The following is a 14,557-nucleotide window of genomic DNA, read 5'->3' on the forward strand; positions in this document are numbered from 1 at the left end:
AAGAAGCTTTACAATCAGATATAGATCGACTTGCACGTTGGGCCAATCAATGGCAAATGAAATTGAACGTTGACAAATGTAAAGTGTTGCACATCGGAAAAAATAACAATCGCGTTCGGTACGTAATGAATGGCCAACAACTGTCTGCAGTAAGTAAAGAAAAGGATCTTGGAATCACTATATCAAGCGATTTAAAGCCCGGTCAGCATTGTTCAGAGGTAGTTAAAACTGCAAACAAATTGGTTGGCTTCATCGGACGAGTCTTTAATAATAAATCGGAAAAAGTAATTAAAACTGTATAATTCGTTGGTTCGACACCGTCTAGAGTCTCCCTACTACAGAAAAGACATAGAAAAGTTGGAACGGGTCCAACGAAGAGTAACAAAGATGATTCCTAGGTTGAGAAATTTGTCATATGAACAAAGGCTTAAATAAGTAAATTTATTCAGCCTATCAAAACGAAGAATGCGAGGCGATCTAATAGAAGTGTTTAAAATGTTCAAAGGATTCAGTGATATTAATGCGGAAGATTACTTTACAATTGATCGATCAAATAGAACAAGAGGAAATCACAATTTGAAGATAAGTGGTAAAAGATTCTCGTCGCACGAAGCTAAACACTTCTTCATCAATCGAGTTGTTAATGTTTGGAACTCTCTACCTTGTGATGTCGTTGATAGTACAACAGTTACGGCCTTCAAGAATAGATTAGACAAGTGTTTTGAATCCAACCAGCAACTAAGATATTACTCATTGTCGTAATAACGTTAAATTCTTTCGAATACTGGTGTCCTTGTCCGCTTTTATCGCCCGGTTAGTGGTAGCAGTAATGGTAGTTCTTTCCTCTTTCCTACATAAATTCCATGCAGTTTTCCATGCTGCATGTTTTTTCTTTCCTGCCAGCTTTGGCTGGAGGGATGGGAGGGTAGGAGGAGCCTTCGCCTTTGCTGTCCTTCATTTTCCACCTTTGATTAGATAGTTAGTGTAGCTTGTCACAAACAACCTCGTAAGGACCAGCAGGTCTGCTGTTGTTTGTTCTTCCTTTGTGTTTCTTTGTACTGATAGTCTTCTACCTCTCAAATTCCGCCGCCATGTTGCCTCCTTTTCTATCTTCTGTCGATATTTTCACGCTCACTGCTTTTCTGAACTTGCTAACTGCATGCCTTCCACCTTTTATGCGGCCCCGCCGCACACGACTTTCTACTCATGCTCATCCCTACACTGTCCAAAGCCCTTATGCAAGAGTTAACGAGCATCTTCACTCTTTTATCCCTCACGCTGGTAATTTCTGGAACGATCTTCCTTCATCTGTATTTCCTCCTGCCTACGGTTTGAACTCATTCAAGAGAAAGGTATCAGGACACCTCTTCTCACGTAACTAACTGCTCTTTCGCAAACCTCTTCTGAGTCTTTACATGAGCAGCGAGTAGCGAGCTTTTTTTGGGGTTTCCTTTATGGTACTTTAGGAGAGGATGTTTGAGACGCAGATATAACTGGCAAAAACAGGCTTAGGTGCCAAATGTGGATGATTACGGCACTCGTAGGAGCAACTTTGGGGTAGACTTCGCTAAAACATAAACAGGCACTGGTAGCGAGGCTGTAATAGGTGTCGTCATGTTGCACCGCCTCTCACTAAATTACAGGTTCACGTAGTAGAGGGTAAAGTTTTGAACTGGGTCAAGGCGTGGCTTAGCAATAGGAAGCAAAGAGTGCAAATCAATGGTAAAAGATCTGACTGGGGATGTGTTACGAGTGGGGTCCCACAAGGTTCGGTATTAGGTCCACTTTTGTTTATTATTTATATCAATGACTTAGATACAGGAATTAGTAGTGATGTTAGTAAATTTACAGATGATACCAAGATCGGTAGAGTAATTGAGTCGGATCAGGACGCTAGTATTCTCCAAGGTGAACTCAACAGATTGTATGACTGGGCGGATAAATGGAGTTCAATGTAGGGAAGTGCAGTATTCTGAGTGTAGGTAGGAACAACCCCTCACATAACTATTGCTTAAATGACACTCTCATAAGTAGGTCTGGGTGCGAGAGGGATTTAGGGGTCTTAGTGAGCTCTGATCTCCGTCCAAGGGCACAATGCATTCAAGCTAGAAATCGAGCTAATAGGGTACTGGGATTTATTTCAAGGAGCGTAAGCAACAGAAGCCCCGAAGTCCTCCTCAAACTCTATCTAGCATTAGTTAGACCTCATCTTGACTATGCGGTTCAGTTCTGGTCACCTTACTATAGAATGGATATCAAAATGTTAGAATCGGTGCAGAGGAGGATGACTAAGATGATTCAGGGGTTGAAAAACTTGCCATACGAGGGAAGACTCAAACAGTTAAACTTGCATTCTCTAGAAAGGCGAAGAGTACGTGGAGACATGATCGAGGTTTATAAATGGATGAAGGGCTTTAATAAGGGAGACATTCATAAGGTTTTGTTGGTAAGAGAACCGGGTAGGACACGAAGTAATGGGTTTAAACTGGATAAATTCAGATTCAACAGGGACATAGGCAAAAATTGGTTTACTAACAGGGTGGTGGATAAGTGGAATAGGCTTAGCAGTCATGTGGTGAGTGCCAATACAATTGTCACATTCAAAAATAGACTAAAGTTCATGGACAGCGATATTAGGTGGGGTTAGATACACGGGAGCTTAGGGTCAAAGGAGCTGCCTTGTACAGGCCTACCGGCCTCTTATAGACTCCTGCGTTCTTATGTTCTTATGTTATGTTCTCATTCATCAGGGGGTGTTTAGCGGGATTTTTTGTCTCATTATTACTTTTTTTGCCCTTGAGCTGCCTCCTTTGCTGTAAAAAAGAAAATGACATCGATGTAACGTTTAACTATGACTTACCAGTAACCATCAGTTCAACCGGCAATCTCTCTCTCTCTCTCTCTCTCTCTCTCTCTCTCTCTCTCTCTCTCTCTCTCTCTCTCTCTCTCTCTCTCTCTCTCTCTCTCTCTCTCTCTCTCTCTCTCTCTCTCTCTCTCTCTCTCTCTCTCTCTCTCTCTCTCTCTCTCTCTCTCTCTCTCTCTCTCTCTCTCTCTCTCTCTCCGTGTTCGGGTGTGAGGGCGAGCACACAAAAGCAGAAAAGACTTGAAAAGGAAAATAAGTAATGATCAAAGTGAAAAAAAAACAGCTGGAGGAAGAAGAAAAAGGAGACACAAAAGCCAAGCAGATGCAAAGGAAGAGAGGGAAAAGGGAATAATATAATATTTTGAAAGAAAAGGAACATTAATGAATATAATTTAAAAAATTATAATGGGGATGATATTGCTACTACAACTACTACTACTACTAATATTGCTACTACTACTACTACTACTACTACTACTACTACTACTACTACTACTACTACTACTACTATTTCTTCTACCAGCAGCGCCACTACCATATAAAGCCTAATCACACAAAAAAGGTCTAGACTAATATTTCAACTGCCGGAGGAATCTTTAAGGCGAGCAAGTTCTTCAAAGCTTCTAAGACACCTCGAAACACGCCGAGTAAAGCCTCGAGCCGCGGGTGTGTCAGGGCAGCTTTCTCTCTGTCGCAAAATCTCTCCCTCACAACGTACATTTGAATGCTGATATTTCACTATTCAAATGTCTTTCTTGGGTATCCCTCACGCCCGCATTTTCCTCCTCCTCCTCCTCCTCCTACTCCTCCTCCTCCTCCACCGAATAAACGAATTTCACTGGAAAAGAGACGCTTACGCGAGAATATGAATCTTCAAGTATTTGAAGAACTTCAGTAACGTTGACCACTCCATTTTTTTTTGTTACAAACCATCCCATGAACTAGAAACAACGGTTTATCCAGTCAAGTGAAGCGAGGCAATACAGACATTGCTAGGCATTTCTTTTCAAACCAAATCATGCGTCAATGGAACAACCTCCCTGCTGAAGTCTTAAATTCAGAAACCATCAACTTTGAAAATCGCATCTACTGTTACTTCGCGAATCAAGCGTAAACAGAACGTGCGCACCAAATTGCTTTGATCTGATCTGGAGGCACCAAGTGACTGTCCAACAGATCACAGTACTGGAGGGCGGCCTCGTAGTGAGCCAATAGGCTTCATCTTGGCTTGATCTGCTCTGGAGGCACCAAGTGACTGTCGAACAGATCACAGTACTGGAGAGGGCGGCCTCGTAATGAGCCAATAGGCTTCATCTTGGCTTGATCTGCTCTGGAGGCACCAAGTGACTGTCGAACAGATCACAGTACTGGAGAGGGCGGCCTCGTAGTGAGCCAATAGGCTTCATCTTGGCTTGATCTACACTGGAGGCACCAAGTGACTGTCGAACAGATCACAGTACTGGAGAGGGCGGCCTCGTAGTGAGCCAATAGGCTTCATCTTGGCCGCCTTTCAATGGGTCCTTGTTTCCTCCTCCTCGTCCTCGTCCTCGTCCTCGTCCGTGTTCTTCTCATAAGTTCGACCTGTCCTTCAATACCTCTTCCTTTACTCAGGTTTCTACATCATCGACTCCTCCTCCTCCTCCTCCTCTTCATCTTCTTCTTCCCCCTGTGCGCGTAATAACGAGGACAAACCTAATTTTTAAAAGTTATATCCAAACGACGATCCGCTGATTCGAACGCCTTACAGACGATCATGACAGTGCTAAGACCTCCCTCACGGCAGGAGGAGGAAGAGGCGGAGTGATGGAAGAGAGAAAGGCGAGATGAGAGCCAATGGAGAGAGAGGAGAATCAAATGTGATGAGAAATGGAAACAAGAGAGAGATTGATTGACTGATTGATTGATTGATGGGCCTCAAGGTAGTTACATAGATTATTTTACACATTGTCTTTAAAAGCCACTTGTCCATTGAGCCGTAGCTCTCTTATGGACTACATGTTATATATATATATATATATATCTATATAAATATATATATATATATATATATATATATATATATATATATATATATATATATATATATATATATATATATATATATATATATATATATATATATATATATATATATATATATATATATATATATATATATATATATATATATACAGGTGCGACAAGGTCTATCAAAAATATATTAAAGATTGCAAAAAAATTAAGTATGGCTAACTCAGAATGCATACTATATACATGTGCACCCCAATACAAAATTAATGAAAATAGGCTTTTGTTCCTGATTAACAGAACAAAGTGATAATACTAATACTAATAATAACAATAGCAATAGCAACAAAATACGACTACCACTAATGATAGTTTCATAACAATATTACTAATAATAATGATAATGACAATAAAAAAAAAATAATAATGACAGACATGATAATAATGAGACATGATAATAATGATAGACATAATAATGATAGACATGATAATAATGATAAACATGATAATAGTGACAGTAGTAACGCATAATAATAATAATAATAATAATAATAATAATAATAATAATAATAATAATAATAATAATAATAATAATAATAATAATAATAATAATAATAATAATAATAATAATAATAATAATAATAATAATAATAATAATAATAATAATAATAATAATAATAATAATAATAATAATAATAATAATAATAATAATAATAATAATAATAATAATAATAATAATAATAATAATAATAATAATAATAATAATAATAATAATAATAATAATAATAATAGTAATAATAATAATAATAATAACAATAATAATAATAATAATAATAATAATAATAATAATAATAGTGATAATAAAATTATAATAGTGATACTGATCCTGAACATTACTATTACATATTCTAATAGTAGTAGTAGTAGTAGTAGTAGTAGTAGTAGTAGTAGTAGCAGTGGTAGTAGTAGCAGTAGTAGTAGCAGTAGAGAAGGGAGGGAAAGGGGGAAGGAGAAGGATAGGGTGAAAGCATAGCAGGCACTCTTTAACATGCCTTAATGTGAGGTAGTTAAGGTATATATTTCACTGAAAAATATTAAGTATAATTACCATGTAACAATGAAAATAAATTTCTTTTAAATGAGACTTGATTATCATTATTTAGAAGGGACTGAGGCAAGGTATTCCAGCTTTTTTATCCCCATGACAGAACACTCTGCTGGGCGTGTGTGCTCCTGTATAACGGTGGACGCAATTGATGAGTTCTACGGGGCACAGAGCGGGGCATCACAGTAAAGCCAGGGTATACAGGGAAAGAGTGAAGAGCTTTGTGTACAAATAAGTTAGTTTGAAGGTATATAATATCGGGAAGCTTTAACAACCTAAAATCTCTAAAAATACAATTTGTATGAGCATACCGATCTTTAAAGAACATAACACGTAAGAGTTTTTTTTGTGAAATAATCAGGCTGTCGATGAAGGTGTTATAGGCGCCTCCCCATATGGCACAACAGTATAGAAGGTGCGGATATATTAGAGAGAATCTCTTAATCTGAATATTACGCCCGTTAGCAGGGCTACCTTTGATTTTACCATGTCAATGTGTCGTTTCCATGTTAATTTATTATCGATAGTTATACCTAAAAATTTAAAAGAAGTAACTACATTTAATGCAAAATTATTAATTTTTATTGATGTATGAACTGGCTGAGTCGTGAGTGGACTAGAAATCATGAACTTAGTTTTGTTAATATTTAATGTTAATTTATTACTCATGATCCAATTTGATACATTGATAAGCTCAGTATTTAAAGCGTCTGTTATATCTTCAAGATCATGTCCTTGAATGAAAATTGTGGTATCGTCGGCAAATAAAAGGAATTTTAATTTATTGCTGCTATGAATTATGTCATTTATATAAATTAAGAAAAGAATCGGGCCAAGAATTGATCCCTGAGGCACACCACATGCAGTATCTGTATAAGAACATAAGAACATAAGAATGCAGGAGTCTACAAGAGGCCGGTAGGCCTGTACAAGGCAGCTCCTTTGACCCTAAGCTCCCGTGTATCTAACCCCACCTAATATCGCTGTCCATGAATTTATCTAGTCTAGAATGTGACAATTGTATTGGCACTCACCACATAACTGCTAAGCCTATTCCACTCATTCACCACCCTGTTAGTAAACCAATTTTTGCCTATGTCCCTGTTGAATCTGAATTTATCCAGTTTAAACCCATTACTTCGTGTCCTACCCGGTTCTCTTACCAACAAAACCTTATGAATGTCTCCCTTATTAAAGCCCTTCATCCATTTATAAACCTCGATCATGTCTCCACGCACCCTTCGCCTTTCTAGAGAATGCAAGTTTAACTGCTTGAGTCTTTCCTCGTATGGCAAGTTTCTCAACCCCTGAATCATCTTAGTCATCCTCCTCTGCACCGATTCTAACATTTTGATATCCATTCTATAGTAAGGTGACCAGAACTGAACCGCATAGTCAAGATGAGGTCTAATGGCGATGACACATTGTTAAACGATGTACATTGTTTCCTGTGTGCTAAGTAACTTTTGAACCAATTATGCGCATTGCCACGAATTCCATAAACAAACAATTTATCTAGTAGACTGTTATGAGAAATGGTGTCAAAAGCTTTAGTGAGATCACAGAACACAGTTATCTGGAACATTTTTGCATCCAAAGCATTGTAAATATTTTGACAAAGATGGTGAAGTGCTAATTCAGTAGAATACTTAGGACGGAAGCAATACTGAACGGAGGTGAGGAGTGAGTGTTTGGACAGGTAATTAATTAGTCTTACTGACATCATTTTTTTTTATAATTTTGCTAAAGCTGGGTAAGATAGAAATAGGTCTGTAATTAAGTGGTAATGAAGAGTCTCCCTTCTTAAAGATTGGAACAACACGTGCCATCTGCAGGTGACTTGGAAAAGAGCCCTCTTTAAAAGATGTATTAATTATATAATCTAAAAAGGGAGAAACTAGGTCACAACATTCCTTAATTATTTTAATACTAATGTCATCATGTCCCGGGGAAGAGGCTTTTATATTACGAATGACAGACTTAACTTTTGGTAGTGTAGTGGGTCGTAAGTAGGAAGAAAATGGAACCGATTCGGGGAGATAAGTGGTAAAAGGTGTTTGGGTCTCTGGGATGATCGTGGCTAACGTGTTGCCAATATTACTGAAATAGTTATTGAAAGCGTTTGCTACATTAAAAGAATCTGTTACGGTATCACCATTGAATAAAAAAGATGAAGGAAGTTTCGCTTGTTTTTAGCGAGTAGACTATTTATAGTAGACCAGGTCTTTTTGGAGTCCCCTGCTTCACTTGACAGTTTGTTTTTATAGTAATTTGCTTTGGCAGTTCTTATGGTCGTTGTTAATTTATTTCTATTGGATTTAAAGAAAGAGAGAGAGAGAGAGAGAGAGAGAGAGAGAGAGAGAGAGAGAGAGAGAGAGAGAGAGAGAGAGAGAGAGAGAGAGAGAGAGAGAGAGTTTGGTGTGTCTGTTCGTTTCACTGTATTTACTTTTTTTCTCGTGGCATTTCTTGTCTTTTCCTGTTCATCGTTATTCTGCGATAATTTACAGGTGTTATTTTCCGGTTTTTCAGCATAAGTCGCAATACGTGCTTGCATTCAAACATAACATTTACTTGGTGAGTGTGTATTATTTCTGTTTAGTTTTACTATTCTAATAACCTGTTATGTTATTTACTCTACGATAGTTTCAGTGCAATACTTTTTCAATCAACAATCATTTACTAGCTGTTTATTTCAAATTTTACAGTAATATACTGTAACATTATCTTACTACATGTTCTCGTAATGAGTTAAGCATTTTACCGTTTCTTCTAGGATAACTAAATGTTGATAATAGGTTTTTCTTCTTACATATTCACATACTAAGTTTGTCTTGTTTTACGGTTTTATGTGATAATTTACTGTTTTTTTCTACGTTTTCTTCACATAACATGTTCTTGTATTAAGATTGTCTCGAATTTTTTTTTCAACGATAATTTATCGTCTGACACTCACCTACGCCAGAACGGGCTGGGCCGACCACCAGGCCCCACCGGGAAGAAACCTTGGGCCGACCGTCAGGATCCACCGGGAAGAAGCCTTGGGCCGACCATCAGGATCCAACGGGAAAAAGCCTTGGGCCGACCATCAGGATCCACCGGGAAGAAGCCTTGGGCCGACCATCAGGATCCACCGGGAAGAAGCCTACCGGCTCAATAGGCCACGACGTAGAAAAAAAAAAAAAATATATATATATATATATATATATATATATATATATATATATATATATATATATATATATATATATATAATATAATATATATATATATATATATATATATATATATATATATATATATATATATATATATATATATATATATATATATATATATATATATATATATATATATATATATATATATATATATATATATATATATATATATATATATATATATATATATATGATGTGAGAGATACAAACCACTGCTTGTGGAACGACGAGTGTTATTATTACTGGCAACTGAGCACATATTGTAGTATTATGTTTAAGACTTGTCATATATATATATATATATATATATATATATATATATATATATATATATATATATATATATATATATATATATATATATATATATATATATATATATATATATATATATATATATATATATATATATATATATATATATATATATATATATATATATATATATATATATATATATATATATATATATATATATATATATATATATATATATATAGAGAGAGAGAGAGAGAGAGAGAGAGAGAGAGAGAGAGAGAGAGAGAGAGAGAGAGAGAGAGAGAGAGAGAGAGAGAGAGAGAGAGAGAGAGTGCCACCTTCCTACGCCTCCACCTTCCTACAGGGTCAGATTAGTGCAGTCCAGCCTTATAATATCATATTACCTTCAAGCCTCTCTGCAGCACATAACACCTTTTGATTCCCTAGCATTGAGCCAGAGAGTGCCTCCTTCCTACTGCTGGATCTTGCTAGAGGGTCAGATAAGTGCAGTCCAGCTTTTCACTAGCATAGTTATAACACCTCCAAGCCTCTCTGCAGCAGATGACACCTTTTGATTCCGTAGCACGGAGCCAGTGAGTGCCACCTTCCTACACCTTCACTTTCCTACTGGGTCAGATTACTGCAGTCCAACATTTCAGTAGCATAGTTATAAGACCTCCAAGCCCCTCTGCAGCACATGCAACCTTCTGATTCCCTAGCACAGAGCTTGAGAGTGCCACGTTCTTACTGTTTCACCTTTTATCAGGGTCAGATTAGTATAATCCAGGCTTTCACTAGCATAGTTATAACACCTTTAAGCCACTCTGCAGCACATGACACCTTTTAATTCCTGACAACTGAATTAGAAAGTGCCTCATTCCTATAGTTACACCTTACTACAGGGTCAGATTAGTGCAGTCCAGCCTTTCACTAGCATAGTTATAACACCTCCAAGCCTCTCTTCAGCAAATGACACCTTCTAATTCCTTAGCACTGACCTTGAGAGTGGCACCTTCCTACAGGGTCAGATTTGTGCAGTCCAGCCTTTCATTAGCATAGTTATAACACCTCAAAGCCTCTCTGCAGCCCATGACACCTAATTCCCTAGCACTGAGTCAGAGAGAGCCACCTTCCTACACCTCCACCTTCCTACAGGGTCAGATTAGTGCAGTCCAGCATTTCACTAGCATAGTTAAAACACCTCCAAGCTTCTCTACAGCACATGACACCTTCTGATTCCCTAGCACAGAGCTTGAGAGTGCCACCTTCCTACACCTTCACCTTCCTACAGGGACAGATTAGTGCAGTCCAGCCTTTCACTATCATAGTTATAACACCTTCAAACAACTCTGCAGGACATGACACCTTCTAACTCCTTTGCATAGAGCCAGAGTGCCTCCTTCCTACAGTTGCATCTTCCTACAGGGACAGATTAGTGCAGTCCAGCCTTATAATATCATACTACCTTCAAACCTATCTGCAGCACATGACATCTTTTGATTCCCTAGCATTGAGCCAGAGAGTGCTTCCTTCCTACAGGTGGATCTTGCTACAGGGTCAGATAAGTGCAGTCCAGTCTTTCACTAGTAGGGTTATAACACCTCCAAGCCTCTCCGCTGCAAATGAAACCTTCTGATTCCCTAACACTGAGCCAGAGTGTTCCACCTTCCTACACCTTCACCTTCCTACAGTGTCAGATTAGTGCAGTCCGGCCTTTCACTAGCATAGTTATAACACCTCCAAGCTTCTCTACAGCAGATGCCACCTTTTGATTCCCTAACACAGAGCCTGGGAATGCCACCTTCCTACACTTTCACTTTCCTACAGGGTCAGATTAGTGCAGTCCGGCCTTTCACTAGCATATTACTAACACCTCCAAGCCTCTCTGCAGCACATGACACCTGATTCCTTAGTACTGACCCAGAGAGTGCCACCTCCTTCACCTTCACCCTCTTACAGGATCAGTTTAGTGCAGTCCAGCCTTTCACTAGCATAGTAATATCATATCCAAGCTTCTCTGTACATGACACCTTCTGATTCCCTACCACTGAGCCAGAGTGCCACCTTCCTACACCTTCACCTTCCTTCAGGGATTAGATTAGTGCAGTCCAGCTTTTTACTAGCATAGTTATAACACCTCAAAGTCTCTCTGTAGTACATGACACCTTCTGATTCCCTAGCACTGCGCTTGAGAGTGCCACATTCCTACACCTTCACTTTCCTAGAGGGTCAGATTAGTGCTGTCCAGTTTTTTACTAGCATAGTTATAACACCTCAAAGTCTCTCTGTAGTACATGACACCTTCTGATTCCCTAGCACTGCGCTTGAGAGTGCCACATTCCTACACCTTCACTTTCCTACATGGACAGAGTAGTGCAGTCCAGTCTTTCACTACCATAGTTCTAACACCTCCAAGCCTCTCTGCAGCACATGCAACCTGATTCCCTAGCACTGGGCCAGAGAGTGCCACCTTTCTACGCATTCACCGTCTTACATGGTCAAATTAGTGCAGTCTAGCCTTTCACTAGCATAGTTAGAACACCTTCAAACCACTCTGCAGCACATGACACATTTTAATTCCTTAGCACTGAGATAGAAAGTGCCTCCTTCCTACAGTTGCATCTTCCTACAGGGTCACATTAGTGAAGACCAGCCTTTCACTAGCATAGTTATAACACCTCCACGCCTCTCTGCAGCACATGACAACTGATTCCTTAACACTGAGCAAGAGAGTGCCACTTTTCTACACCATCACCCTCCAACAGGGTGAGATTAGTGCAGTGAAGCCTATCACTAACATAGTTATGACACCTTAAAGCCTCTTTGCAGCACATGGCACCCGATTCATTAGCACTAAGTCAGAGAGTGCCACCTTCCTTCACCAGCACCCTCTTACAGGGTCAGGTTAGTGTAGTCCAGCCTTTCACTAGCATAGTTATAAAACCTCCAAGCTTCTCTGCAGCACATGACACCTTCTGATTCCTTAGCACTGATCTTTAGAGTGGCACCTTTCTACAGGGTCAGATTTGTGCAGTGTAGATTTTCACTAGCATAATAACACCTCCAAGCAACTCTGCAGCACATGACACTTTATGATGCCCTAGAACAGAGCTTGAGAGTGCCACCTTCCTACACCTTCACCTTCCTACAGGGTCAGATTAGTGCAGTCCAGCCTTTCACTAGGATAGTTATAACTCCTCCAAGCCTCTCTGCAGCACATGACACCTGGTTCTCTACCACTGAGCCAGAGAGTGCCACCTTCCTACACCTTCACCTTCTTTCAGGGACAGATTAGTGCAGTTCAGCCTTTCACTAGCATAGTTAAAACACCTTCAAGCCACTCTGCAGGACATGACACCTTCTTATTAATTGGCACTTAACTAAAAACATTCCTACAGCTGCATCTTCCAACAGGGACAGATTAGTGCAGTCCAGCCTTGCAATAGCATATTTATAACACCTTCAAGCTTCTTTGCAACACATGACACCTTCTGATTACCAGGCACTGAGCTTGAGAGTGCCACACTCCGACACCCTTACCTTCCGACAGGATCAGATTAGTGCAGTCCAGCCTTTCACTAGCATAGTTATAACACCACCATGCCTCTCTGCAGCACATGACACCCTCTGATTCCATAGCACTGAGTCAGAGAGTGCCACCTTCCTACTATGTCAGAATAGTTCAGTACAGCTTTTCATTAGCATAGTTATAACACCTTGAATCCTCTCTTCACCACATAACACCTTTAGATTCCCTAGCCCTGTGCCAGAGAGTGCCAACTTCCTACACTTTCACTTTCCTACATCGTCAGATTAGTGCAGTCCAGCCATTCACTAGCATAGTTATAACACCTCCAAGCCTCTCTGCAGCACATGACACCCTCTGATTCCTTAACTCAGAGTTTGAGAGTGCCACCTTCCTACATTCACCTTCCTACAGGGTCAGATTAGTGCTGTCCAGCCTTTCACCAGCATAGTTATAACACCTACGCCTACAGCTCTGCAGCACATGGTACCTGACTCCCTTACACTAAGTCAGAGTGCCACCTTCCTACGCATTCACGCTTCTACAGGGTGAAGTTAGTGCAGTCCACCCATTCACTAGCATAGTTAAAACACCTTCAAGCCTCTCTGCAGCACATGACACCTTCTGATTCCTTAGCACTGAGCCAGAGTGCCACCTTCCTACACCTTCACCTTCCTACAGGGTCAGATTAGTGTTGTCCAGCCTTTCACTAGTATGGTTATAACACCTCCAAGCATCTCTGCAGTACATGACACCTGGGGCGGTATCAATAAATACTCCTAGCAGTACTTTTAGAAGTGCTGCTAGAAGCTGTCCTTTTAGCAGTAGCTTTTAACTTTACTGCTATAGTCTGTTCAAATTACTTTGCCAATAATAATTATTTACGCCGAAAAGCCCCTCCCCAATTCTGGCTAAGCTCCGACCCCCCTTCACCTGATTGGCTGTTCATGACGTTATGCGTTGTATCAAAGACACGTACCAAATATACATGATTAAGATAATCTAACTAGTTTTATGATTAAAAAAATATTCGTAATTTAATTGAATGGCGGCACTCTACTTTAACAATCAATGACATCACCTAAGAAACAAAGTACAATAATAAGTATGCCAGTTTTGAAGGGATAACGGGCGGCCCTTCAAAACAAGCAATGTAGCATTGAAGGCGATTATAGTAGGCTACCTATTAAGTAATGCACACTTTCCGTCATTATTTCCTACATAGCTCATTCACATAGGCATACTAAATATAATCACATAAAAAAAAATCTTCTACAGTAACTTCATACAGGTAGGAATCATTGTATTAAGGAATAAGTTTTGTATCCTTGGCTTGGAGGGACGGGTGTGTACGCTCGCGGAACAGCGGGTGACGGTGAACGCGGCAGACGACGCACCCGTCCCTCCAAGCCACAGATACGAAAGTTATTACTTATTCCTTCCTACCTGTATGAAGTTACTGTAGAAGATATGTTTTATGTTATTATATTTAGTATACCTATGTGCATGAGCTATGTAGGAAATAATGACGGAAAGTGTGCATTACTTAATAGGTAGCATACTATAATCGCCTTTAATGC

Source organism: Eriocheir sinensis, unplaced genomic scaffold (genome assembly GCF_024679095.1).
Source record: "Eriocheir sinensis breed Jianghai 21 unplaced genomic scaffold, ASM2467909v1 Scaffold259, whole genome shotgun sequence".
NCBI classification, from domain to species: Eukaryota; Metazoa; Arthropoda; class Malacostraca; order Decapoda; family Varunidae; genus Eriocheir; species Eriocheir sinensis.